The sequence below is a fragment of the Uloborus diversus genome, chromosome 3, assembly GCF_026930045.1.
Source record: "Uloborus diversus isolate 005 chromosome 3, Udiv.v.3.1, whole genome shotgun sequence".
NCBI lineage: Eukaryota > Metazoa > Arthropoda > Arachnida > Araneae > Uloboridae > Uloborus > Uloborus diversus.
In genome coordinates, this window is record NC_072733.1 from 133,722,288 (window position 1) to 133,748,009 (window position 25,722).

At 32.7% G+C, this 25,722-nt stretch overlaps 1 protein-coding gene across 2 annotated transcripts in view; it reads right to left on the reverse strand.

The window, feature by feature from the left end:
• Positions 1-62: 62 nt before the first annotated feature.
• LOC129218588 (HBS1-like protein) overlaps positions 63-25,722 on the reverse strand; it is a 163,711-nt gene continuing 138,051 nt past the window's right edge. For both annotated transcript variants that reach the window (XM_054852902.1, XM_054852904.1), the window contains exon 17: positions 63-384. The gene's annotated coding sequence lies outside the window, so the exon portion shown is untranslated. The remainder of the gene's footprint in view (positions 385-25,722) is intronic.

Genomic DNA, 25,722 nt, shown 5'->3' on the forward strand with positions numbered 1-25,722 from the left:
TTTCAAAAATTGAAATATTTTTCACAGAACATTCAATGCAAACTAAAATGATAAGCTATTAATGGTGTTTTTATTTTGATGAACTTTACTGACGAGAAATTATTTTACAAAAATAATACAGAGATTAAGGGTCAAGATCACATTTTACAACTGCCTACTAAGCAGTTCCAGAATATTTTACAAAAATAATACAGAGGTTGAAAGTAAAGAAGATATTTTACATATTTATACTGAGAAATAAGTCACTACATATTTTACAAAATTATTACAAGTGTTAGAACGGAATTTCGTACTGTGATTTCTTGCATAGAAGATTGTACACATCTTGCATACATTATCTTGTCAATTAAACAATTTGGCGATTTTGAAGGCTTATCAAAATTTCTACAAAAAAGAAAATGTTATTAGTGTCTTGAAAAAGAGGCAGAACTTCTAAGGACAAAAAAAAAGAGTTAGAAAGCTTATTACTTAATTCTTTCTTTCATAATAATAGATAAATGTGCTAAATATTGATCAAGATTCTTAGTTTAGAATTTGAATTACTTGCATGCTACTTAATGTAGGATAGACTGGGGCACGTTTATGCAGATTTTTTTCAATGAATTTTCTAAATTTTATGCTTAACTTAGGAAATTTTAGACATTGTGGTTTTATGAAGCAGTTAATGGAGTGAAAATTGGTATATTCAGTTGTTGCTCAGTTTGTGTTTTTAACTGTTAAAAAAATTATTTTTGAGTTCAAGTTGGTTGCGTAAACTTGCCCCAGACACGGGGCACATTTACTCGTATTTATTTTGACACCTAACGTGATTCTGTTAGTGTTTTGAACAAAATGTCTTACCATCGTTAAGATGAAGCAAATTTATTACGAAGTGAATAGTGTAGAAAGTAAAAGCTGTATGGGCATGAAGACAGCACTACATGACTGTAAGCTATAAGATACAAATTTGAAACTCAATTCAAAATTAAATGGTGATTTTCAAAACTAAATAGTTTGAAAATACTAAAAAGTTTTGAGACAGTTCGGAGCGAAAAAAAGTATCAGGGCACGTTTAGAAGTAAGACACAATAAGAACGTGTGTAAAGGTGCACAGACCTCAACGCGTAAAATTGCCCCGTCGCCAAGTTTGGATTTATTTTTAAGGTGCAAAAAATTTAATAACATTTCAGTTCATATAAATATAATTCTCAAAAAAGGATAAAATTCTGCTAATTTTTATGTATTTGTTCTTTCTTAACTAAGTATTATTTATTCACAATAAGCTTAAAAACGTTCAACTCAAAATTTACTTGACTTAGTAGAAAACAGATTATTCTTTCTGGATGCTAGACCAAAGCTGGACTGATGCTCAAAGACTAGTGAGGATATTTGCTAGGGAACAGCATCAATATGTTATGACTGTTGGCTCATCCGTTATAATTTGTTTTGAAAAAATGGCACTGCATAAACCTGCTCCAGGTCTACCCTATATTGTTGTCACCATTTGCAATACTTGTAGACTCCAGTGGCGTAGCCAGGATTCTGATTCGGGGGGGGGGGCAGGCGATTTTATCAATGTACTACCAAATTAACTATTTTTCGTTAAATCGCGAATAACGTTATTAAAAATAGATTTCATCATGCATTATGTGCATTATAAATTATTACTAATAATTCATTAAAAATCAATAAAAATTAATTGCACCCATATTTGTGGTGCTGGATATTTTCGATGATAAATAACATCAAGATTAATGCACCAGTAATATGCTAAAAAATGTAAATGCTTTTAATTTGTAATCAAAATAATGAAATGTATTTACCATAATGTTAATTAGCTATTTAAAAGTACATAAAAATTATCTTGTATTAAAAATTTAGTCGTCTTTTATTTTTTAAAAATTCTTCCGCTATTTCTTCATCTGAAACTTTGAGTTCTCTGTGTATTGACATCAGGGCAAGTCCATTTAGACGTTCTTCGCCAGTAGTGCTCCTTAGATAGGTTTTTACTCTTTTAAGGGTCGAAAATGTCCTTTCTACTGCTGCCGTAGAGACGGGAAGAGTGAGGCAGTATTAAAAGAAGAATATGGACGTTTGGGAAAACTGTTTTCTCACAGTGTGCTAGTGCCTCTACCAGGGCTGTGAAGTCGGAGTCGGACTGATTTTGGGGTAAAGGAGTCGGAGTCGTTAGAAAACATGCCGACTCCGACTCCGGGCTTCTTTTTATCTTTCCTTTTCACTGACTCTCCTTGCATTTTTTAAAAATTGACTACCAATTGGTTCGATTACATGTATAAAAAGATACCAATGAGAAAATAACTGCCATTATGGCAATCAGCTAGCTTGAATGCTTATCGCTGTAGCCGTACCCTAGTTTGCTTGCTTTTAAACTTTACTAATAGCAACTGTCAGCAAACGGTTTTGTTGCCTAACATTTTCAAGTAATCACTTTCAAATAATAATAGAAATATAGTGTTTTGTTCGATCTCAGTTATATAAAATAGTAAAAGAAACGTAACAAATTAGTAAGTCGAGGCCCGTAGCTAAGGTTGAAACGTTTGAGGGTGATCGGCAAATTCAAAGAAGTTTTGGCGCGAAAGCACGAATCCAAAAGATTCGATGAAATAATCTAATGTTTTTATCTTTATTAAGACTATTTCTATAAGCTTGGTTCTCACTAAAAAGTATGGAACAAAATAAGTGTAAATGATTTCTTGATTACACCAGTCAATAATTGCAGTTAATCTTAAAATCTTCATATTAAGGTTAATTCTAAAGCAGCCAATAAAATTTAAATTAAAAATTTAGTGAACAAGAAATACACTGTAAAAAATATCCGTACTATTTTGAATCAATTTATGGTGCACTTGTACAAATATCGCGAAAAAGAGGTTCAACTAAAATTTTTCAGAAGCGATGATGGCTCGAAATCATGGTGCAACCACTCGAAATTACGGATCTCACCGTATTTCAGTTCAACTAACGAAGTGAAGTGAAGTTACTCACCGGCCTTCATCTTTATTTACTTTCCGCGGCGCAGCACAGAATTTCAGCGGCAATCCAAAGGTTTGTAATATTTTGATGTACCTGATGTTACTATGATTACTTTATGTTTCCATATTTTAAATATCACAAACGTAGATAATTCAGACTGTAAAATATTTGTATAACCTTCATTATTTTGACTTTAGTAATGCATTTAAAGGTTCGCTTAGGCTTAGCTGTATTATATTTAGAGCTTTGCTTATAGTAAGTGTGTGCCTGTTTGTAGACTCACGGTTTGAACAGTGGTTGGAAAAACTACGGTACAGATGTGATATCCCCCCCCCCTTGGCGAGGATAGAATTTTTAGCTCATTTCGAAAATCGCCAACGTTGGCGATAAAACTTTTTCCGGTAGCCCTAGTAACCCTGCAGAATATACCTGGGAAGTACAGATGTGAACTAATTCTTTTCGCACGTGTGTCCGTGGAGGTAGGTGCACATATGTTCCGCTCTTAGGGGGATTTTACGACGTGGTGTTGTTTCGTGCAATATACCTTACAGGAATGCTTATTTTGTGTTAGTTTAAATTCAGTAGTTGTGTTTTGAAGTAAAAACATTAGAAAATGCCAGTTTCTTCAAACTTGAAGGTTAATTAAAAGTTAACTCCAACGTGGTGTGTATCTGTAACGTGCCATTGTCATATGATGTATTGTTTTAGACTGAGTGTGAATATTTATACCATATAAAAAGGTAAGTTCTTTATTTTAGAACTCAAAAAAAACCTCTCACTTCCAAAATTCTTTGTTTTTACAAATCCTTGAGGGGTTCTTGTAGTACACATAACTGTGATCATACTCCGACTGTAATGTATATTAACAGTCGGAGGGATAACGGACCGAGCGAAGCGAGGTCCTGGCGAGCCAGAGGTCTCATAGTACTTTCGTAATGAGACCTCGGCTCGCCGAGACCGAGGGCTCGTATCCCGGAGAAATGATGAAAAAAAATTAATGCATTAATTTCGACTTGTAATTAATACAATAATTTATTTCATTGTATTTTAATATGTTTACAAAAAACCCCGGCCCTGTACATTTTTGAAGCATATATTCGTGATGTTTTTTGTTGTGCTTTTATGTTGTTTTTATATACATTGTGTTCTGAAGTGCTTTGATCATGTTTTCTTATCTGATTTTTTCCTGTTGGCGCTAAAAAAGCATCGCTAAGAACGATGTATGACATATGTCGTCATACATCGTTTTCTTGGCGACGCTTTCTTGGCGCCAACAGGAAAAAGTCAACAAGGGTGGGGTATATCACATCAGTTCCAAAACTACTCTTTTTTCGTACAGAGAACTAGAACTACTTTATTACAAATGTAGTTAACTTCAACTACAACTGCTTTTTTCAAAATGTAGCAGCTACAAACTACTTTTGAAAAGTAGTCGCTACTTCGCTACTTTTAAAAAAATAAATAAGTAAAAGCATACACATATACACCGTTTGAGGATTGAACAAAAAAATTCAAAAAGTGGTTTAGATTAATAAAGTGGCTCATTTGAACATGGAATATAACAAAGAATTATTTATTCTTTCATTCCTTTATTGAGCCAATACTGAGCCACTTTGTCATTCCAAACATTTTCTACGATTTTTACAAATATTCGCTGCAAGATAGGATTGAAAAAGTTGAAGGAATTCAACCTTCAAGTTTTGAATCCTTTCCTGACAGTGAATATTTCATTCAAGAAGTGCAAAGAAAATGTAAATAAATGCAGTCATAATTTGATTTAAAAATGTTATGTAGGCATACATACTATATTTACATAAAATTGATTTAGATGATGAAAAACATCTTTTAAAAGAGAAAAACATTAATTTTCATTATAGGAGTTAATTTTATAGGAGCTTATATTTTGCAGGAACTAGTTAATTGATTTTGAACTTCAAGCTAGGGATCCGGACTGGACACCATCTCCTTTCTTACGCTGCTGATGAAATGAAGTAAGAGCAGTTTTCAATTTTACCGAATGACCTCAAAAACTGACAATATTTAATTCACTTTTATTTAGCTGATATATCAACACTCCATCAGTAAAAAAGAAAATAAAGAAATAGGAAAAATATCCCGAATGGTACCAGTGTTTATAATCAAATATTAATAAATATACGAAATATGAAACATAACTAAGAATGCTTATTTTACTTCAATGTGCAATTTTAAACTGCAGTGGACTCTCGCTCCAATATGATTCGACTTACGCGAAATGGATAAATAATGAACTTTTCTCGAGTAACGAATTTCGGAGCTCACGCGAATTCCTCATCCTGCAACACGAAAGTTTTCGGAAGGGAATCGCAAGGCTTAGGTATCACCTTCTTTATTGGGTACTAAATATCAGTTTCGTAAATGGACTTTCCCTTGACCATCACTGAAAGCAAAAGTACCCCGCACTGTACTAGTCGAAACATCGCTTTGTTAATTTACAAATCGTCACTCCGCATCTTTTTCATTTTAAATATGAAGTTGATGAAACATAATTCCACATAAGCGGCTGTTTATCTAAATTTTTAAAATGGAAGTAAAAATAAGAAGTTTCCGACACTAAAGAAATTTGAAAAATGTCGATATGCATGAACAACTAAAAAGTGCGTCGAATATAATTACTGTGTCTACTGTACAGTACTATTGTATTACTGCATTTTATTCTTGCTACATACTATATGTACCGTCTAATTTTATGCCAGTCTCTCCTATTGATTTTGTGCATTCTAACCTTTTTTTTATTCAATAACAGAGCATTAATTTAAATACAATAAAATTTCAGTTCTCTATGTCTAAATTCGATAATAGGAAGTTAAGAAATGGGTTAAAACGATTTGATGTCTAAAATAATAGTTATGTTCAAAAAAAAATCACATAGATACCCTTTTCCACAAAGCAAAATTTCAATCTGCGTGCACAGGTGTATGAGGGCCGAAGAACCTTAAAATAAATTCAATTATTATTCATGATTAAATTATCGCCTTGAAAAGGCTTAAATTGCTGTACGAATGACCTTCAGTTGAAGCATTCAGATTTCCGTATTGTCACCTCGGAGAACGATGCATTTGAACATGTCCAGGGACCATGGGAGTCATGTTTAAGCGGAACATATGGTCACCTTAGTCATACCTGTTGCTTTCCAACTTAGCCCTTTTTTGCATTAATATTTCTTTTTTTTTTTTTTTCATTATCTTTATCTGAGTTAAGTGATTTAATTAGCTACTCCATTTTAAGATACATTTTATGTCCAAATGCTGCGCTAAATATGTTGTACACTTTTATGCTTTTCACAGAACCTTACTCAAAGTGGCCCTCGACAGGATCCCGACTTTGTGGTCTGCTGTCTCAAAAAGATAGCATCCTGTGCAGGAGATGTGCTTATGGACAAGGTCAACCAGTTGATAAGGTCAACCAGATGGTCAATTTTTAAAATTAAGATTTCTAAACAAATGAGGTGCCACTTTAAAGGTAAAAAGTTGTATATTTTGAAATGCCTGTCTAAAACTTGTTCACTTCAGTTATAAATAAGTTTCAGGAGGTTAAAGTATTTTTAAACCGTATTTGGTGACTCTCAAAGAAATTCTCTTTTTCCCAAAAAAATACTTACTCATATTATGAATTGAGATAAATCACCATTTAAAGATACAATGTGTTGCTGGTGATGTTGCAAAAATGTGGCAAAAATATAATTCATTTTGATTTGTAAAAGAATTCCTGTGGGGTACATTAAGTGTTTTAGGTTCGACACCAAAATGTGCAGTTAATTATGCTGAGCCAATAATTTTAAAGCTACATACATGTATTTTTGGGTACAAAGTAAGATTTTCAATCTCATTGATATAACATATTTTTATTTTGTAACAAGTGAATATTTTTTACTAAAATCTAAGCGTCGGACGTAAAAAAATTTTTACGTCCGACACTGTTACATTCCTTTAAACGTCATATGTTTTCAACTGTGTTTCTCCTTTTTTTGCCTTTGATTTCAAAGTTAAAGTGAAACATGCATAAGAAACAACTTAGTGAATTTACTGTATAACATTTAGGGTTGCTAGGGGTAAGTAGGACCCCTTTTGAGAAAAGGTGTGTTGGATGAATGTAATACAGTTGATTAAGTTCAATTTTGGCAAATTTGCCAAAACTATGATTGGAAATTGCAATTGGAAACACTAAATGACTACGTCTATGTGTAGTTGGCTAAGGAAGAACCATTATCAACATTCAATCCATATAAATCTTGATGGTTTTCTATCAGTTAAGTTTCACAAATAACTAATCACCAGCTTTTGTAGCTGAACTATCAATTCCTACTAAGTCATCATAGTTGTCTTGTATTTCATTAATACAAATGTTACATCAGAGAGTTGCTTTTGATTTTCATATACTCACTGTTATGGGGGAACTACTTACCCCATAGTGTTGGGACCTCTTCTAGTGAAATTTTACGGGATAAGTGGGGCTTCTCCTCTAAAACAGTATTGAACAATATTTTATTCAAAAATTCTAATTGCAGTATGCACTCTAAGTTCAGAGATGAGATTTTTCCGGCTTTTGCCGGAATTCCGGCTTTTTCTGTTGACTTTTGAGAACCTTTCCTCCTTTTCCTCCTTTTTTTGCCTCTTTCAGGCCTTATTTTTCTCAAAAATCGGAAAAAAATATGATTTTTTTCAAATTTTCGGTCCCCGATTTCCTATTTTTTCTATTTTTCTCCTTCGAATCTTCATCCTCCGCGATATCTGCTAAAAACGTATGTTTTGGAATCATGCCAACGATGTCAAACTCGTGCTGCGCCGAAATTCGCGTGCCTCGTTTGAGATTTCAATCATTTTGCATCCTGCAAGTATTTCAATTATTTTAAATTTTGGGTGGTTTTTCACTATATGCTACCTTATATCTGCTTATTTTATTCATGATTTCAATAATATTTTTATTTCTTTAATTTATTTTGGAAAAAATTCAAAAGTCAATCAAAAAATGTGGCATAGCCCCCCATAGTCTCGAATTTTATTGAAACTTGACATGGTTACTTTTTTTGTGTATTTAAGAAAGTGTAAAAAATATTTATGGTGAATCTCAAACCGTTTAGGCTTTACAGCCTGTGAAAAGTTTTGAGATTTCATGATTAAATGAGGCGGCTGCAAGTTGTTCTTTTGATTCAGAAATCGTATTAGGAAGTTTTTAAAGACGAATTTTGGATTCCATTGCAAGGAAAAAGATAACCAATCGTTTATATACATATATATTTATTAATTTTCAATTCTCACTATGAAAAGTATGCTCTACCACATAAAGAAATTTTAAATTTTTCTCTCCGTTATAAATTTTTACTTTGCAAACAGACCTAATTTTAAAATTTATGTTTTCACTCGTTTAACACTATAAACTCAAATGTTTTTAATGAAAAAAATGTATTTTTCTCTAAAAAAATATGAAAAGTGGACACTATTGTGTGATGCAGCCAAGATTAACCTCTGACTCCCCCAACCCTTTGTTCAGTAACTCAGGGGTTAGAATTTGTTGCCTCTTTTTCGAAATTTAGATTTATAAACACACTTGCAAGAAATTGTACAATGCAGCAAACTGTACAAAATTATTACTTATACTTAATTAAATATATATTACCTTTAAAACTGGTAAATTAGCCATTTTTTATTGGATTTTCGAATATCATGGCTTCCAGGTTCTATTTTGATGCAGTTTTGGATATCACCATTTTTACGAAATTTTTTTGGATTTCCTCCTTTTTGCTCTCTGACCACTCTCATCCCTGTAAGTTAAACTGTACATGAATGTTTAATGATCATAAAAAATATATGCTAACCGGGAAACACTTTGAAAAATTCTGCTTAAACTCGCCAAAAAAAATTTCAGATTTTTTTTTTGACTAAGTCAACTGACCTAGGAAAAAAATTCCACGTAACCCAATTATATTCAAAACTAATCACTGTGATGAAACATGACATGATTAATGTAAAAAAGTATAAAAACTATATACATATTTCAGTTTTAGGGGGTGAACCACTTACCCCAGTGTCCCACTTCCCCAATCAACCCTATTTTTGAATTTATTTCATAAATTTTGTTTCAGTATATGTAACCTATATTATATATTTATAACTGTAATCATTGTTATGTATTTACATTTAAGAGCAATAGTTTACGTCCAATATGAACAATTTACGTCCGACACCAAGCTAAAAATATTTTTTAAATAATTTTATTCCTTATGATATCATTTGAAAACTGAAATATGCTTCAATAATAAGTATATTTTATAATTATGCTGTTTTTTAAATTAAAATGTAAGCCAATTCACAGACTTTTAATAAATTTTTAAGTGAACCATCAATTTTACTATTTGTGTGTTTACGTCCGACACCAACTCTTTACATTTTTTTAATTTATACTTTAGGGATCTATTGAGAAAAACTAACATGATTTTTATTCTGTGGGATGTAATAAGTATCTTGTAAATAAATTTGATCATTTTGGAACAGTTTACATTTGGTAAGTGGAATTAAAACTGAGAAAATTTTCTTCATTTTTTACGTCCGATACCATGGAATTGCCCTTATTTAATGTTTATTTATTTTATATTGTTTTATTCATTTGTTTATTTATTGTACATTCATCTTTGTTTTTTTTTTTTTTTTTAAATTCATCTTTATTTACTAAATCATTGTTACTATTTTCATGGCTTAATGAAGATAAAATATCTATTAAACCATGAATGATGAGTGTGGTACCACCATTTCTATTCTGTTCGGACTTCCAATATTTACACAAAGGGTCCACTCAAAGCAGATAATGTAAAAAGACTAAAATTCTTTTCTTTTCTTTTTTTTTTTTTTTTGACATTAAACATCACCTGTCTGCCCACTAATCTAAGGAAGGAATAGAATCGGTTTTTTTTTTTTTTCTTTTGGAGATCAGTTTTCTTAAGCATTTAATAAAAAATACATACTGGTATATTTTACTTAAAATACTCACAACGAGTAATAAAAATATTTAGCACTCTCATTTTGTTTTTAAAATTTGTTTTAAAAAATAAAATGCAGGTAAAATGTCATTTCTGTACCTTGTCCACAACATGCATTCTATCGATTTTCCAGCAAGTTTACTGTATAATGATGCTGTGTTAGAAATGTATACGTACAAGTATTTATACGTAAAATAGCATAAATCTAATTAAATGTGTCAAATCGATACTCCTAAAATCATTCCACATTTTGTAAATGTGTCCATAGATACTGCTATTAGTACAAAAGAAAAATAGATCTTAATATACATCTTAAGGTGTTAGTTAGCCACTTGAACTCCCCCCCCCCTCCCCATTTTTTTAATCTTAAGTCAGCCATTCATAATTTTGTTTTGAATGTAAATCAAAATGTAAATTTTGAATGTTAACTATAGTTAAATTTTGATAAAAATAAACATTTAGCAGTTGATTTGTTCTATTGAGATCCCTGGTAATTCCTATTGTTAATTAAATTTTAAATGTCCTGTTTAAATGTTGTTTACTTAGTTCAGAATATTTTGTCTTATAAAAATAGTTTTAATTTTTAGAATATGTAGAACAAAACGGATGTTAAAAAAATGTTTTTTAAGAGTAAACTTTTTTTTTTTTTTTGGTCCCTCTTAGCAATTTAATTGAAGTTTGCTATTCTCATTTTATCCTTCGTAAAATTTGAATACTCTCAAGCATTTGCATAATTGTTTTTTAACTGAGTAGTGCTTTCATATTACATTAATACGCTAAACTGTTTTCTAATTTTCTAATTAGTTTTTATTTTCAAATATTTTCAGTATACACTTACATATTTTTGTTTTAACTTCTAATAAATAGAAATTTGGATACCAACTGCAAAAAAACATTTTTTATGTAGTCTGAACCAAAGTTTCAGTTTACTACTTATTTCAGTTTCTTGACTCAAGATATGCTACATAAATGAAAGAAAGTCAATGGGGGAAAATACCAGTGTAATAAAATGTAGTATTTGTGAGGCCAAAAGCATAAAATTAAGGAAACATTCCTGAAAGCGAGATTATGTGTAGCAACATAATAAATGTGCCATTGTGCCCAATTTATTTCTTCTTCTGTACAACAGACAAATAAAATAAGCAAAATATGTTCTGAAATGTTAGGGAATGATCTTATTTATAAAAAATATTACATTAAAAAAGTCTTGAAGTTAAAATTGGTTTAGTTTTTCTATTATTTTTATGTAAACATCGTACATTTCTTACTTTTATTGTTTTCATTTTTTGCTTTCTTTTGTTTTTGTGATTAACTAATTCCAATAAGTTTATCCTTCACTTTGTTCTTTCCTGCATTTCTCCATTTCATACATTGCTTCTATATATAGTTTTTCCCGCTGGTAAATTTATTGCTAATTTATTCAGAGTGATTTCATTTTTGGAATTTTCGCATTGTTTATGGGTTTTTTTGGAAAATTTATTACTTAACGGTTTTTTCCTGATGGAATTATATAATAAATTTTGCCTCCAAGTGTCATTTTATCTTTTTTGTTTCGTTTAATTTCGATTTTTTGATATGTATACTATCTCCTGTTCCACCGTGTTGCTTTTCTCGGATGACTTTTCATCCAGAAGCTCACACCTCTTCCCTACTAGCAAAATTTCTTGCATCAACCTTGACAGATCTTGATATTATACTGACGGCGTCAATATTGACATGTTTCATACTGCATAAAGCTTGCATAAAGATTAAAAAGCAATATTACAATAACAACACGTATGCAACATTGCATTCATCTTAAAATATCAATATTGATATTACCTTAAAATAACAACACGTATGCAACATTGCATTCATCTTAAAATATCAATATTGATATTACCTTACAATAACAACATTGCATACATGTTAACGCCGTCAAGATGATATTGATTTCATGCTGTCGCCGTCAAGGTAATTAGTACACAATAGAACAGGTGGACCTTCGTTGATACTTGCGCATGCGCACAGTTCTTTCTACCCAGCGTCCCTCGCATTGCTTGCTGGCACATCTTTCTAATTCGATCAATTCAGTCGGTTCAGAGGAGCTGCACATGGCGTTGCATTTCTTTAGGCTTCGTTAAGTTGGTTGCTTAGTTATTAGTGTGGAATCGTATTGTTTTAGGAATAACTTATGAATGACTGATAACTGCATTTGTTTATTAATATAGTACTAAACAAATCATATAGCAGACGATGTGCGATCAATGTTAAAAATGGCCGAAAATAACTTTTTTCGTCCCTAGACTTTGAAACAAAGGACATGAAGCACTGAATTTCGTATTATCATTTCAATCTCATGAGTAAGATTAATTTTATTCAATGGTTATTTATGTTATTCTTTAAGATAAATTCATGTGTTTTGTCCATGGGATATTTTCAATGCTGACATCCATTTGGAAATGTACTTTATTGTATTTATTTACTTATTTATTATTTTGCTTTCTTTACTCCTAAATGTGTTATAAAAACTTCCGCAATTATTCCTAACTAGGCATTTTATGTATTTATAATACAATTAGAAGCATGAATTCAAAAAATAAGTCAATTATTACGCAAAACGAAGAAACTTTCATTTTTTAAATTAAATTGCGAGTACTATTAATACATTTATATGAATTTCCGATCAGATGTCAGCTTTAAGAAAATATTCTTAGGCTAGAAAACTAAATTGAAGAATAACAGAAATAATTAAAGAATGAAACTTAATTCCCGACTTTAAAGTGAAAATAATACAAAAAATAAAATAAAATAAATAGATAAAACACCTTGCAAACGTGCTGATTTCATACTGTCATGACAATGTATCCTGACATTTTCCTGTCATATCAATACGTATGCAATGTTACAAAAGCAAGATCATCTTGCATAGACCTTGATTTCATGCTGTCATGACAACATCTTGATATTATCCTGTCATATCAATACTTATGCAAGATTACAAAAGCAAGATCATCTTGCCTAGACCTTGCTTTCATGCTGTCATGACAACATCTTGATATTATCCTGTCATATCAATACGTATACAACATTACAAAAGCAGCATACCTTGATATTTTCCTGATATTATGCTGCATACACCTTGTCAGTCAATATTGTGGCAGCCTGCTGACAGCATAAATGGAGTAACATAACAACATTGAGGCAGCATTAATGCAAGATGATTTTTCTTGCACGTCAACCTTTATGCAATACTGAGGCAAGATATTTTGCTTACTGGGTTTGCATTGAAAAAGGTGTTCCTTGTAACACCGAAACACGTGTCTGCAATTTTTTGCAATTTTTGTGCTTAATGACGTTGGATTACTGATTTTTTGAATCTTCAGCACAAAGGTATTCGTTATAAAGTTATTGTAATTTCTGACCCGTCCTTGCTGCTCCTTGAAACAGAAGTCGCAATTTAAATCAGCAACTTTTTCATTTAAAATTAAAAATATTATGTGTTTATTTACAAAATTTGATCCCCTTAAATTTGTTCACCTAGTTACTATTAAAACGTACAAAAAAGTTTTGCTAACGTACAACACCAAAAATTCTTGAGAATAATCAAAATTCAAAATTTTTCTTCACAATTGTTGCCATTTTTTTAAAACATACTATTAAAATTTGAATCAACATTACTTAACATAAAGTCTTTTGTCTAACTTTTCAATTTTAATTACTTGAAAAAAAAAATTAATCTTTTCCTGAGTTTGTGAAGCATTCAATTTAGGACAGTAAACCCTCGTTAATCCAAACCCAATTAAACCTGGCTTTGCTTAATCTGAACAATCATTTATGTGTACATGCTGTATAAATGAAAGGCCATTTAAAGCAATAATGTATTTTTGTTGGCTGTATTTCGTATTTTTATATTTTTCTCTTATGCAGTTTTATGTTTCATTGTCTTGAGTTCAAAATTTTACTGTGTACAGTAGTTTGTTTATGCACCTTGGCTGAATTTGTAGGTTAAACTTTCATTAATTCAGACGACTTGGATCACATATTAGTTACTACATTTAGATATTTTTTCGACCATTGCATGGTTTTCATATAAGAGTTAAAACCCAAAGGGTTAATGTATGAGATGAATGTTTCAACTTACCATAGGCAAAAGTTAATATACTCGTAAAATCACCCATGTAAGTATTTTTTACATTTCTAGCATTTTTATATTGTATCTCCTTTTGGTTATGAGAAATAACATAAACATGTTTAAAATTGAATATTTTAAAACTTTTTATGCACATTTGTGAATAAAGATATTATTTAATTTATGTTTTGTGTTCATTTACTGATTTTTCCATAATTTTCAAGTATGTTCGGTTAATTTTAAAAAGCAATGCTATAGTTGGAAAAAATATTTTGGGGAACTCAAAAAAGAAAAGATGGTGTGAAACCAGTTAACACAGTATTTGCAATATTTTTACAACAAAAAAACAATTTTTGGAGACAGCATGCCCCGTACCCCCAACTGCTGCCACTGCTCTGTTTATATAACATATCCATAACACGCAAACAACACTTTTTCTTACTTTAATTGACTATTATTAATGTGTTGCTATGTCGAAATAAATGAATGTGTTGCTTAGAAAAAACTTGGATGTTTAAAAATACAGTGGACGCTGGTTAATTGAATCCGAAGTAAATTCAATCAAATGTGTTATTGAATCAAATCTTCAAAAACAGAACAAAATGAATTTGTCACTTTATTCAATCAGCCACTTTACAGAATCAAAACTGTGTAGAACAAAGGGGATTCATGTAAGAGGTGGCCACTGGATAACCCATAAAAATAATGTGCATTAGGTTTGTTTGCCACTTGAAACTTGCACATGCTACAAAATTTGGTGAATTTTTTGTATTTTTTTTAAATGTTTTATTTACATCAAATAGAAAAATAAGAGTTCAATGTTCTTGAACTAATCTCCACTATAACCTAATTTTTCATGGTGTTATGCAGGGGTGCCACCTAGGGCGGGGGATTGTGGCGCACATTGCGGCATTGAAATTTAATGGAAGGGGCTGCTTTGAGGGGTATTTTTCTCTTTTGGAGGGGGGGGGAGTTTGTGGCATTTAGAGAGGTGCTCCCCTGCTTTTGGGGGGTATAATCATCCCTGTGTTATGTATAGATTATTAAATAGAGGGAGGGTTGTGTTGAGCAATCACGATTGCTTACTGTTTTCACTTGACAGCAGTTGATTTGTCTTTTGATTTTATTTTTCTATACTCATAATGTGGCGTTCTGGGCCTTATAATCAAATTACAGTGGACGCCGCTTTATGTGATCACATTTAATGTTTGTGTAACACAGTTGTCGATCAGCTGAGCCTTGTTTGGTTGTGCATATGTACATTCAACTTTTCTCTGTTATTATAATTAGCCGGTTAGATATCAAATCACTTTCGCTCAAATGTTATCACATTAGGTGGTGTCTACTGAATTTACAAACAACCACCTTGAGTTGACACAATCTTTTTTACGCAAAATCGGTATACAGCACATAACATCTAACATCCAGCCCATGGCATTCATTTGAATTTTGATGTCTTGAATTCAAAAAAAGTTGCAATAAAAGCCATTAGTAGAAACAGGAAACCCTACGTGTCAAGTCCTATCGCAATTTGTGATTGCAAAAAACATGATTTTTATTAAAAATCTCAAAATCCACTTTTTTTATGTATAGTAACAATACACAATTTAAATGCTAAACAAATCCAAACCAAAACTTACTATCTGTTGTGTTTTTTTAAACATACTTTATATTAAAACACTACCAGCATTTATTTATTTAGTTTTCTTTCTAAAAGAACACCTATTGATTACAAAGTCAGCTTGATTACTTCCTAACAATCTTTGAATTATGTTTTTTACTCAAGTTGTATAGAATTGTAATTTGCTTTTTCTTTTGCAGAAATACTCTTACCTGTCAATTTTATTAATTTTGATTGTCAATTAGTTTATGCAATTAATTCGAGTAAATTAATTTTAGTTCGAGTTATTAATTTTAGTTTTAATTCAACGAAAAAGTTTGCCCTGCCTGTCCTAGGGGGGGGGGGGTGATGTCCTTTTTTCACCCCTCCCCTTCTACATTAATTTTTGAATCAATCATACATTATTTAAAAAATGAAATGTTTACTTGTGTGCAAAAATAGTTAAAGAAAAATTCGATGCATAAACGAAAAAAAAACGAAAAACGAATTTTATTGTTTATGAGTTTAATTACTTGGAATACATTTTTCTTCACACAGAAACGAAATAAAAGTTCAAGCACATTTGAAACAATATAATAATATTTATATCATGAACTTAATTCTTCCCCATTTGAAAGAGGTTCCTTTTAACCCTTGAAACACGTGTGCAGTGTCCTGCAAATTTGTACATTAACGTTGTATTATTTACGTTTTGTTTTACTTTTCATCACAAAGGCAAAAGCACAAATTTAGCTTTTTTAAATCTGCTTGATATTTTTCCTCAAAAAATAATAATAATAATAATAATAACAAAAATAAAAAATCTCTGAAAATCTGTATTAGTTAAATGAAATATTATATGAGTTGAAAAAATATCTTTATGCCTAAAAAGTAAAAAGAAAAAATAAGTTCTTGTTTTACATTATAACTATTACTGGATTCAATAGTAATAAAATTAATAATGAAATCGAAAATCGGCGTAGTTGGTTAAATGAAAGAATGCAATAGAACGAGATTTTTTATTTTTTAACTCATTTAGATTTTAATAACATTGATTTTTTTTTTTCGATTTCTTAGAAATACTTTTAAAAAAAATAATATGTATATAATAAAAAATAAAGCAGTGCGTAGTATATTAAACTACGCACTGCTTCTACTATTAAAGTTGGGCCAAAGTACAGTTCGATCACGCTCTAAACCTTCGCATTAAATAAAACCATTTCATTGTTTTACCATATGCTATCCACCCGCGCTCAACCGATCAATATTATGGTTCAACCTCGCACTAGTCTCTTGCGCAAGCGAGACTCATTCTAGGTTTCTGCTTTCACCATTCGTGCGGGAAGAAAACGACGCCGCTTTATGGTTCATTCTTTCCCGAAACAGAAGAGCCAGCAAATGTTCTCCTGATTTTGGTTCGATGTTTCACGGACATTTTTTACAGTGTATAGGTATAGTAAAAGCTATTTGTGCAAATTTGTATGCCGCCGCATTTTGTATAAAATTAGCTCCTGACGTATATGTGCCCTATTTTCAACAAAATTCAATTTATGAAATACTTACTAGCAGTACCCACACAGCGATGCCCGTGCTAAAAATTTAATGGTAGTCCGTTGAATAAAAAAAATTGACGCCCCCTCCCCGTCTGATGTGAAATGATCATTTTTCTTTGTATAAAATGCGTACACACCTTTTCAAAAAAAAAAAAAAAAATATTTAAGTTTCTTTGTAATTTAAAACTTTTCGTCAAATCATTAAATTAGATTTACAGTTGCTTTAAAACTCTATTTAGCGAGTGAAGTGGTTTTTACTGCAATTTAAAATATTTCGCCAAATAAACAAAAAAAAAAAAGACATCAAATAATATGTTTCAAATGTAAAAATAAAATGGTTTGACAACCTGAATCAAAATGACATATTTCGAAACTGATTTAAAAACGCTTGTAACTTTTTTTCCTTTGAAGATAGAAGCTAATTTTTTCGACCATGGGTCGAGATATTTCTGGAGTAAAAAATTTCGCTTTTTTCAATGGTGTCAAAAAGAAAACTGTGGGACAATTCCTTCACTTTTTATTGATAGATTTAATGAAGAAAGTAGTGCCTAAATTTCAGCTTAGCCTAAAAATGTTCGAGCTAAAAACACAAATTGCTCCCGTCGTAATGAAGTTAGAGCATAGAAACAAATTGCTTAGAACGCGGAAAATTCTACCCTTTTCAACGATATATAATATTAATATGTGCAAGTAATTTTTCACCCCCTTTAATAGCCAATAATAAGCAATTTACGTGAAATTTGGGCCTACATTGGTATAAAAAAAGAACTATTTGTTTTTTTTTTTTTTTCGAATTATAGCCTATGTTACTCAGTAAGAAAGTACCTTTCATACAGTGAAAGAATTTTTCAAATTGGTGCAGTGGTTCTGGAGATTACCTCGAACATATAAACACACAAAAATCCGTCCTTTCTCTTTATAATATTAGTAAAGATAATTTAAAATATAGTCGCGAAAATTTTCAGAATTAAAATATTTATATTTTTTATAAACTCTGAAATTAATTTTGAGTGTCATCTATCAGATGGGTGTAACCCGGGGCAAACCACCCCTTCTCAAGAACTTGGATTTAGAAAAAAAGCTTTTTTCCTCTCAAGTTACAGCTCTCAAAAATTTAAAGTACACCATTTGATCAATATCTATCTGTTAAACATTAAAGGGGGGAAAAATTACAGATAATCCTTTTCAAATTTTTTAAAAGGGATTTTTAAGTCATCTCACTTTTTAACTCGTAACTATTGGAAAATTTGATTTTTAAATTGAATTTCCAACATTGTATGCGTCTTGGGTTTACAATAAAAAACAAAATTCGAAATTTTCATAAAAAGGAATTAATATTTCCATCTCTGCTTAGAGGTTTTCCCCCTTTCCCTGAAAGGAGAGAGGGAGTTGAAAAAATACAATTTAAATAATACAATTTAAATAAAAATACAATTATTTAAATTGTCGTATGGTTTGTAAAAAAAAAAAATTCTATTTGTTTTTAAATCTGAAAGGTAATTCAATTATTGAATAGTAAAGCTAACTAAAATTATTAGCTAAACCTAATTTTCATTTTTGGTACGTTAAACTATTGTATGGCTTCACATCTGCCAGAAAATAAATTTTGTGTCAATCAACCAATTTTTTTACTTCTTCTTTTTTTTTTTTAATTTATATAAATTTCGAATAATGCTGTATCGGCAGTAGCAAAATTCGTTACTTGTTAAAACGATACTTTAAAAAAAAAGAAGTCATTTGTCGACTATTTGCAAATAAGGAGTACAAAAATTGGGAACTTAGAGGGGCAAAACCAAACTCTCATTCTTAAGAATGAAATATCATAAAATAATTAAATTCAAAATAAATAAATAAAAAGCTTAATAATTATAAACAGTCGTTTTTTTTAAATTAAAGACTCTCTTTCCTTATCCTCAAGCATAAGTACAAAATGTTTCATTCGTGACAATCTTGATGGGATATGCATTTTTCAATGTAAAAGTAGCTAAAACAATAAATCTCCTCTCGAAATTTAACATATGATTTTTTCTTGAAACCAAATCCCCCCTACCCCCTTCTCTTTTAAGAATAACAGCAATGAAATATGAAATAAAAAGTTAGCAGTTCATAAAATATTGCAGGATAATTTACCTCATTTATTTGTGTAGAATCCATCAAAAATTTCTCTTTGTGCACTCTTCCTTCTGAACTGAAAGAGAACTTGAACGTACAGCGGAATCAAAAAATAAAACTTGTGTTTGGGTAGAGAACTGAAAACGGACTGATTCTTATCCCACTGCATCCAAATAAATTTCTCCCTTCCGTTATTGTAAAGTGATTTAACTAATGTTTTCTGAAAAACGATCCCTCTCCACTGGATACTTTTTGTAGATGCTTCAGGACAAAAAGACCGAGCACCGAGCCAAGAAGGAACAATTTGGAAGTTGTATTAGGCATCAATCTTCAAGGGAAAGTGTCAATGGATTTCTGTGACAAGTTGTTGTCGATTTGGGTAATTTGCGCTTTCATACGAGCCGAAAGCACTTCCTTGGCAGGGGCAGGGTCCGTATTGTGGTCTGGTGATTAGTGCAATCTGTTTAGTATTGTCCAGCTCGAGGACAGTGCGGGTGGCGCAGACTATTTATCTGACAGAGATAGCTGGGCAGTAAAACTGGGCCATTATCAATTTAGACGCCCTCATTCCTGGAGCATACATTGCAGAAAGGGCCCCGTTGTTTACAATAGAAGACTGAAGAATCCGCTTTAGGGCCCATCCGCTTAGGGAGGATTGGGCGCCGGGAACTTTGGGCGCCGAGCATTTTGGGTGCCGAGAACTTTGGGCACCGAGCACTTTGGACGCTGGGAACTTTGGGTGCCGAGCATATTGTGCCCAGTATTCCCGGGACCTAAAATGCTCGCCGCCCAATGTTTCCGGCGTCCAAAATGCTCGGTGCCCAATGTTCCCGGCGGCGAATTTTGAAACGCTCTCAATGCTTACGTTACGGTAGCTACCGGTTAGTTAACCACGTGACAGCTAATGATCACGTGCTCCAATCAACTGCTTAGAACGGTAACCGGTTGATCATAGAACGCTGCGGATAGTAACCGGTCGACCGGTGAGGTTCGTCGAACGCAAGGAATGCTTGCGTTCGCCGAGCTCAACTGGTAGCTACTGGTTATTCGATCACGTGACATCTAATGATCACGCAGCGGTTAGCAACCGGTTACTCAGTGGTCGACCGGTTAGGATCGCCGAACAAAACCAATTACAGTACATTGGCGAAATGAGAAATAAAAACGAGCGTGTTCTATTAAACAGCATGGTGACCTGGATACATTAAAGCAACCCCGAGTAAAATGTAAACAGAGCCGCCCCTTTAAATTGTGAGGTAGAAATTGCAATGCGAAATATTGCTGTTTAAAGTTTTAGTTCGTTTTAATTTCACGATTTACTGTTTTTTGCGATGTGAAATATTTCCGTTTTGGTAGGGTTTCTTCTGAATCTTAATTTACGTCTGTATTGTTGTTATGTTTGGAACTCTTTCCCCCAACTACCAATCACTTCCGAAGTGCTCCAAATTCAGAGTTAATTACAATACAATATGAATAGCAACCCCTTCTGCAAGTTTTCCGGATTTTCGCATGCCATGAATGTAAGGGAAAAAAACGGAAACGAACAAGTTCAAAGGGTGCAAGAATGCACTAGCCAAGTGCACACACTTTGGCTCCCCTCCCCCCTCTAACTTAACTATCACAGGTGCTATGAATTCAAAGTCAATTATACAATATTTGCTGTAAACTTCTTTGATAGGAAACATTTTAATATAATTAAGATTTTGGTGCAATCTGCAAATTGTTATCAATTATCAGTTCATTCAGGCAAAATTAACAAGGCCAAAAAAAAAAAAATTTTTTTAGAGCTCTGAATATATTATTATCATTTGCATACAAATGAACTCACACCTATTAGAGTATAATGACTTAGTACAGTTAAGGAGTGACACAAGCTCGGAGCATAAAACAATCGAAATGGAAAAGCTTACAGTTCCTGGGGCCAATGACTACTGATTGCGAGTGGTTGGTGGTAGCCAAACGTGTCATTTTAATTTTTTCTAGGAAATGGGGGGGGGGGGGAGTGTGCAAAGGCTGACACTGGTCGCTCAAATTCTCACGAGCCCCACAGAGCATAGGAGCAGTGACTCAACATCTTCCCACCCATCCTTTCCCCTTTTTATTTTTTTTTTTATATAACTAAAAACTGAGACAGATGAAGGTGAAATTAAATTAAATGAAAAGGATTATATTCTTTCCTGAGATAAAATGTATTTCTTAGATCATTAAATGGTAGTATTTTTTTCCAGATTTTCTAACGACATTTTTATTGTTAAAAAACTTTATGAAATAACCAAAATCTTCAACATATTGTTCAGAGAAAACCAATAAGTTAAAAAATCAACAACATAAGAGAAGCACACTCAGATTGTATTTCAGTTACCATTCTCAAGAATATAGAAAAAAATCAACAGTCAAAGAAACTCATTTTTGAAACAGCATGTATTATCTACCATGTTAAAATATGTTCTGCGTCTCTTTCGATGTGAGTTTATTGCGAATGTTTACAGCAAGTAGAATTTTCCAAACATAACAACAATACAGACGTAAATTAAGATTCAGAAGAAATCCTACGAAAATGGAAATATTTCACAACACAAAAAACAGTAAATCGTGAAATTAAAACGAACTAAAACTTAAAACAGCAATAATTCGCATTGCAATTTCTACCTCACAATTTAAAGGGGCGGCTCTGTTTACATTTTACTCGGGGTTGCTTTAATGTATCCAGGTTACTATGCTGTTTAATAGAACGCGCTCGTTTTTATTTCTCATTTCGCCAATGTACTGTAATTGGTTTTGTTCGCCGATCCTAACCGGTCGACCACTGAGTAACCGGTTGCTAACCGCTGCGTTCTATCATCAACCGGTTACTATATTAATATGAAGCACGTGATCATTAGATGTCACGTGATCGATTAACCGTTGGCTACCAGTTGAGCTCGGCGAACGCAAGCATTCCTTGCGTTCGACGAACCTCACCGGTCGACCGGTTACTAACCGCAGCGTTCTATGATCAACCGGTTACCGTTCTAAGCAGTTGATTGGAGCACGTGATCATTAGCTGTCACGTGGTTAACTAACCGGTAGCTACCATAACGTAAGCATTGAGAGCGCTTCGAAATTCGCCGCCGGGAACATTGGGCGCCGAGCATTTTGGACGCCGGAAACATTGGGCGCCGAGCAATATAGGCCCCGGGAATACTGGGCACAATATGCTCGGCGCTCAAAGTTCTGTTAGAAATAGAATTTCTACAAATATCTCTACACTTTTGCCCAGGTAACTGAAATTCACGATAATCAACCGATGCTTGTTCGGACCAACGATCCGAGTGAATCGGAAGTGAGTGATGGGATCGGATGTGTGACGTAACCTAGGAGGATGGAAGGAAGGGGAGACGGCCAAAGCGGGGAAACATGTAGCCAAAACCGTAACCGGATTTTAACTGACGCGAGAAAAAGAGTTCTAAACAAATGCGGCTTCGACAGTAGTGTGTTGCTTAAGTGTTATGGTGAATCTTTACTATCTATTAATCAAAAATGCCTGCTTGTGCAGCGTACGGCTGTACGAACAACCCAGAAAGAAAAATTCCAGGGATATCTTTTCATAGGTAAGTTTCAAAATTTTGTTTTAACACTTGTTAAACCTTTTGATTTATTTCGCATAACAACGTGCTGAAATGCCCTTAAAATGATCACTTAGCTTATAGCTTAATATTCTTAAATAACTTAATGCTGTGCAACAAAATTGAAGGAAATTTATTATAATTGCAGCGTTTACTGATCTTAGTACATTGTTATTAATTTCTTTCAGCTGAACAATGCACAAATGAAATATTTATCGGAGCTTAAGATTTTAGCAGTATTTGTGACTTAGATCGTTTTTTACAGCACTAATAGTAATTTTATTATAATTGCAGTGTTTAATAATTCTCGTTCATCGTTGTTCACATTTTCTTTCTGCTGTACGATGCACAAATGACAACACTATCGGAGCTTAGGATTTTAGCAGTAATTGTGACTTAGATCCGTTTAATATTGCATTAAATAGCAAATTTAATATAGTAATTGCAGCGTTTAATAATCCTAGTTCATTGTTCATATTTTCTTTCTGCTGAACAATGCACAAATGACAACGCTATCAGAGCTTCAGATTTTAGCAGTATTTGTGATTTGGTATCTTTTATACAGCACTAAATAATACGCTGCATTAAAACTTCTTTTTTTTTTCATATTTTTTTTATTTTAAATATTGTGTTTTTATTGAACCATTGATTAAAGGAAACTAAATGAAATTCATAAAATTCAATTTTGATCAAAAGAATTATTATTTAAAGTTCATAACTTTCACACATGCATTTTGTTTTGTCATGCATTTATTTTACTTTCAAATTGTAAACTTTTACTGTGCATAATAAAGATATTTTCTGTGATTTTTGCATTCTGTAGTTCTTTCAAGCAATGTTCAAAACTTATGAAAAAAAAAAAAATCCACGCTTTTATGTTCATACACTATATACAGACAATCTAATTTTTAATGAGCACTATTTTAGACATACTTTTTCGTAAATTAAGTGCATTTAAGCTTCTGAAAGCGTGTTGTAATGGTCGGAAATGAATAACTACATCCCAAATTTAAAAAAAAAAATAAAAAATACAAATTAAAGGAAAAAAAAAACGTTAAATTTATAGCTTATTACATTGTTATATATGATAAAGCATATTTCACATTAAAACAACAAATATTACGGAAATGAAACACATTTCTCTATCTTTCTAAACCTTTCCCCTAGTACTCTACATTGAATTTCATCGCTTAGTTTAGAGCACTTTTCTCCTTCCCCCTACCCTTTCCCACCTCTGTCCGCGGCGACAAGTGCTCGCACTCGCTTCGCGGCTTTGGGCGTCTCCTATTCCTTCCATCCTCCTAGGACGTAACAGACTCCCGCCATTGGCTTAGCAGGGAGGCGTCTCTGCCACTTGGCGCATCCTCATTGGTTGCGTGGACGTGAGGGCATTGATGTGAATAATGATGAGGACAGACTATTTAATAGCGATCGGAGCTGAGATTCGCTCTCTCTTTTTTAAGACTCGTTCGGTGATGTCTGTCCTGTAAAAGGTAGCTAGGGTAGAGCTCTTATTGCTCGGCGGATTGCCGACGGTGCTTGGCTGATCGTAGTAATAGATTAGCGAGCCGTATTAGGAGGAGCTTAACTAACTTGCTACTCGTATTTAATTAATCTTTTTTACCTTTGGCTTCAGTTATGTTTATACAATTATATTTACCTTCTTTCAAGTGTTAATAAATTTTAGTTATTTTTTAAAGAAGTCTCTTCATCAGTTATTCACAGAAAGTAGATGAAATGTTAGTTCTTTCACTAACTCTGTAAAAAGTATTACAGTTAACAGGTGATATCATTCATCAATGGTATCAAGAAGGTTATGGGCAATTCCTGCCATAACTGACATTTCACGCGCAATTTTTTTTTTCAAAACCTTGCTTTCTGTGAGAAAGAAATTGAGAGACTGTTTGTGAAGGAGGGGCCGAAGATTTTTGGAATTATATTTTTAAAGAATGGCGTGCTCTAGCATAATGATAGAAAAATTGAAGGACGACAACTACTCTTCTTGGTGCAGCGATATGAAGTTTGTTCTCATCGACCGGAATCTATGGAATATCGTCACTGGAAAAGAGACCAAGCCCGAAATTAGCACGGATAGAGGGGTTACCGCGAAAGACGTCGCAAATTTCGAAGCTAGGAGACAATCTGCTGTTGCCGTGATATATCTACACGTCGGAGATGAATTCAGGAAAATTATTGAGAATACCGAAGATCCCCACGAAGCGTGGAACCAATTGAGGGAAAACTACTTTCCAGACAACAGAAGTATCAAGATGAAGCTCTTTTCGGAGTTAACCTCATCTAGAATGGAAGAAAACGAGAAAATCAACGTATTCGCAGCCAGATTGAGGAGAATTTACGATCGTATGAAGGAGTTCAAGACCCCATTTTCGGAGGAATTTCTGTCATTCCAACTGCTCCTCCCATCCTGTTTCGACGGAATTGTCCAGAGTATACTGCGGAGAAGTGATGAAGATTTCATTTTTTCAAAAATTGTGTCCGACCTGGTAGCTGAGGAAAATCGTCTATCTTTGAGAAATGATGATTTCGACATTCAAGCCAAGACAACTTTCGCAGTAAACAAGGACTACAACAAAAGTGTAACGTGTTTCCGTTGTCGAAAGACTGGTCATATCAAGAGGTATTGTCCTGAAGCAAAGAGTCGTCCCTTAAGGCGATAAGGGGCTTTCAGATGAGTAAAAATTGGTCAAACAAACGTTTTTTCATTCATTATATTTCTAAAAATTAGACCTTTAGCT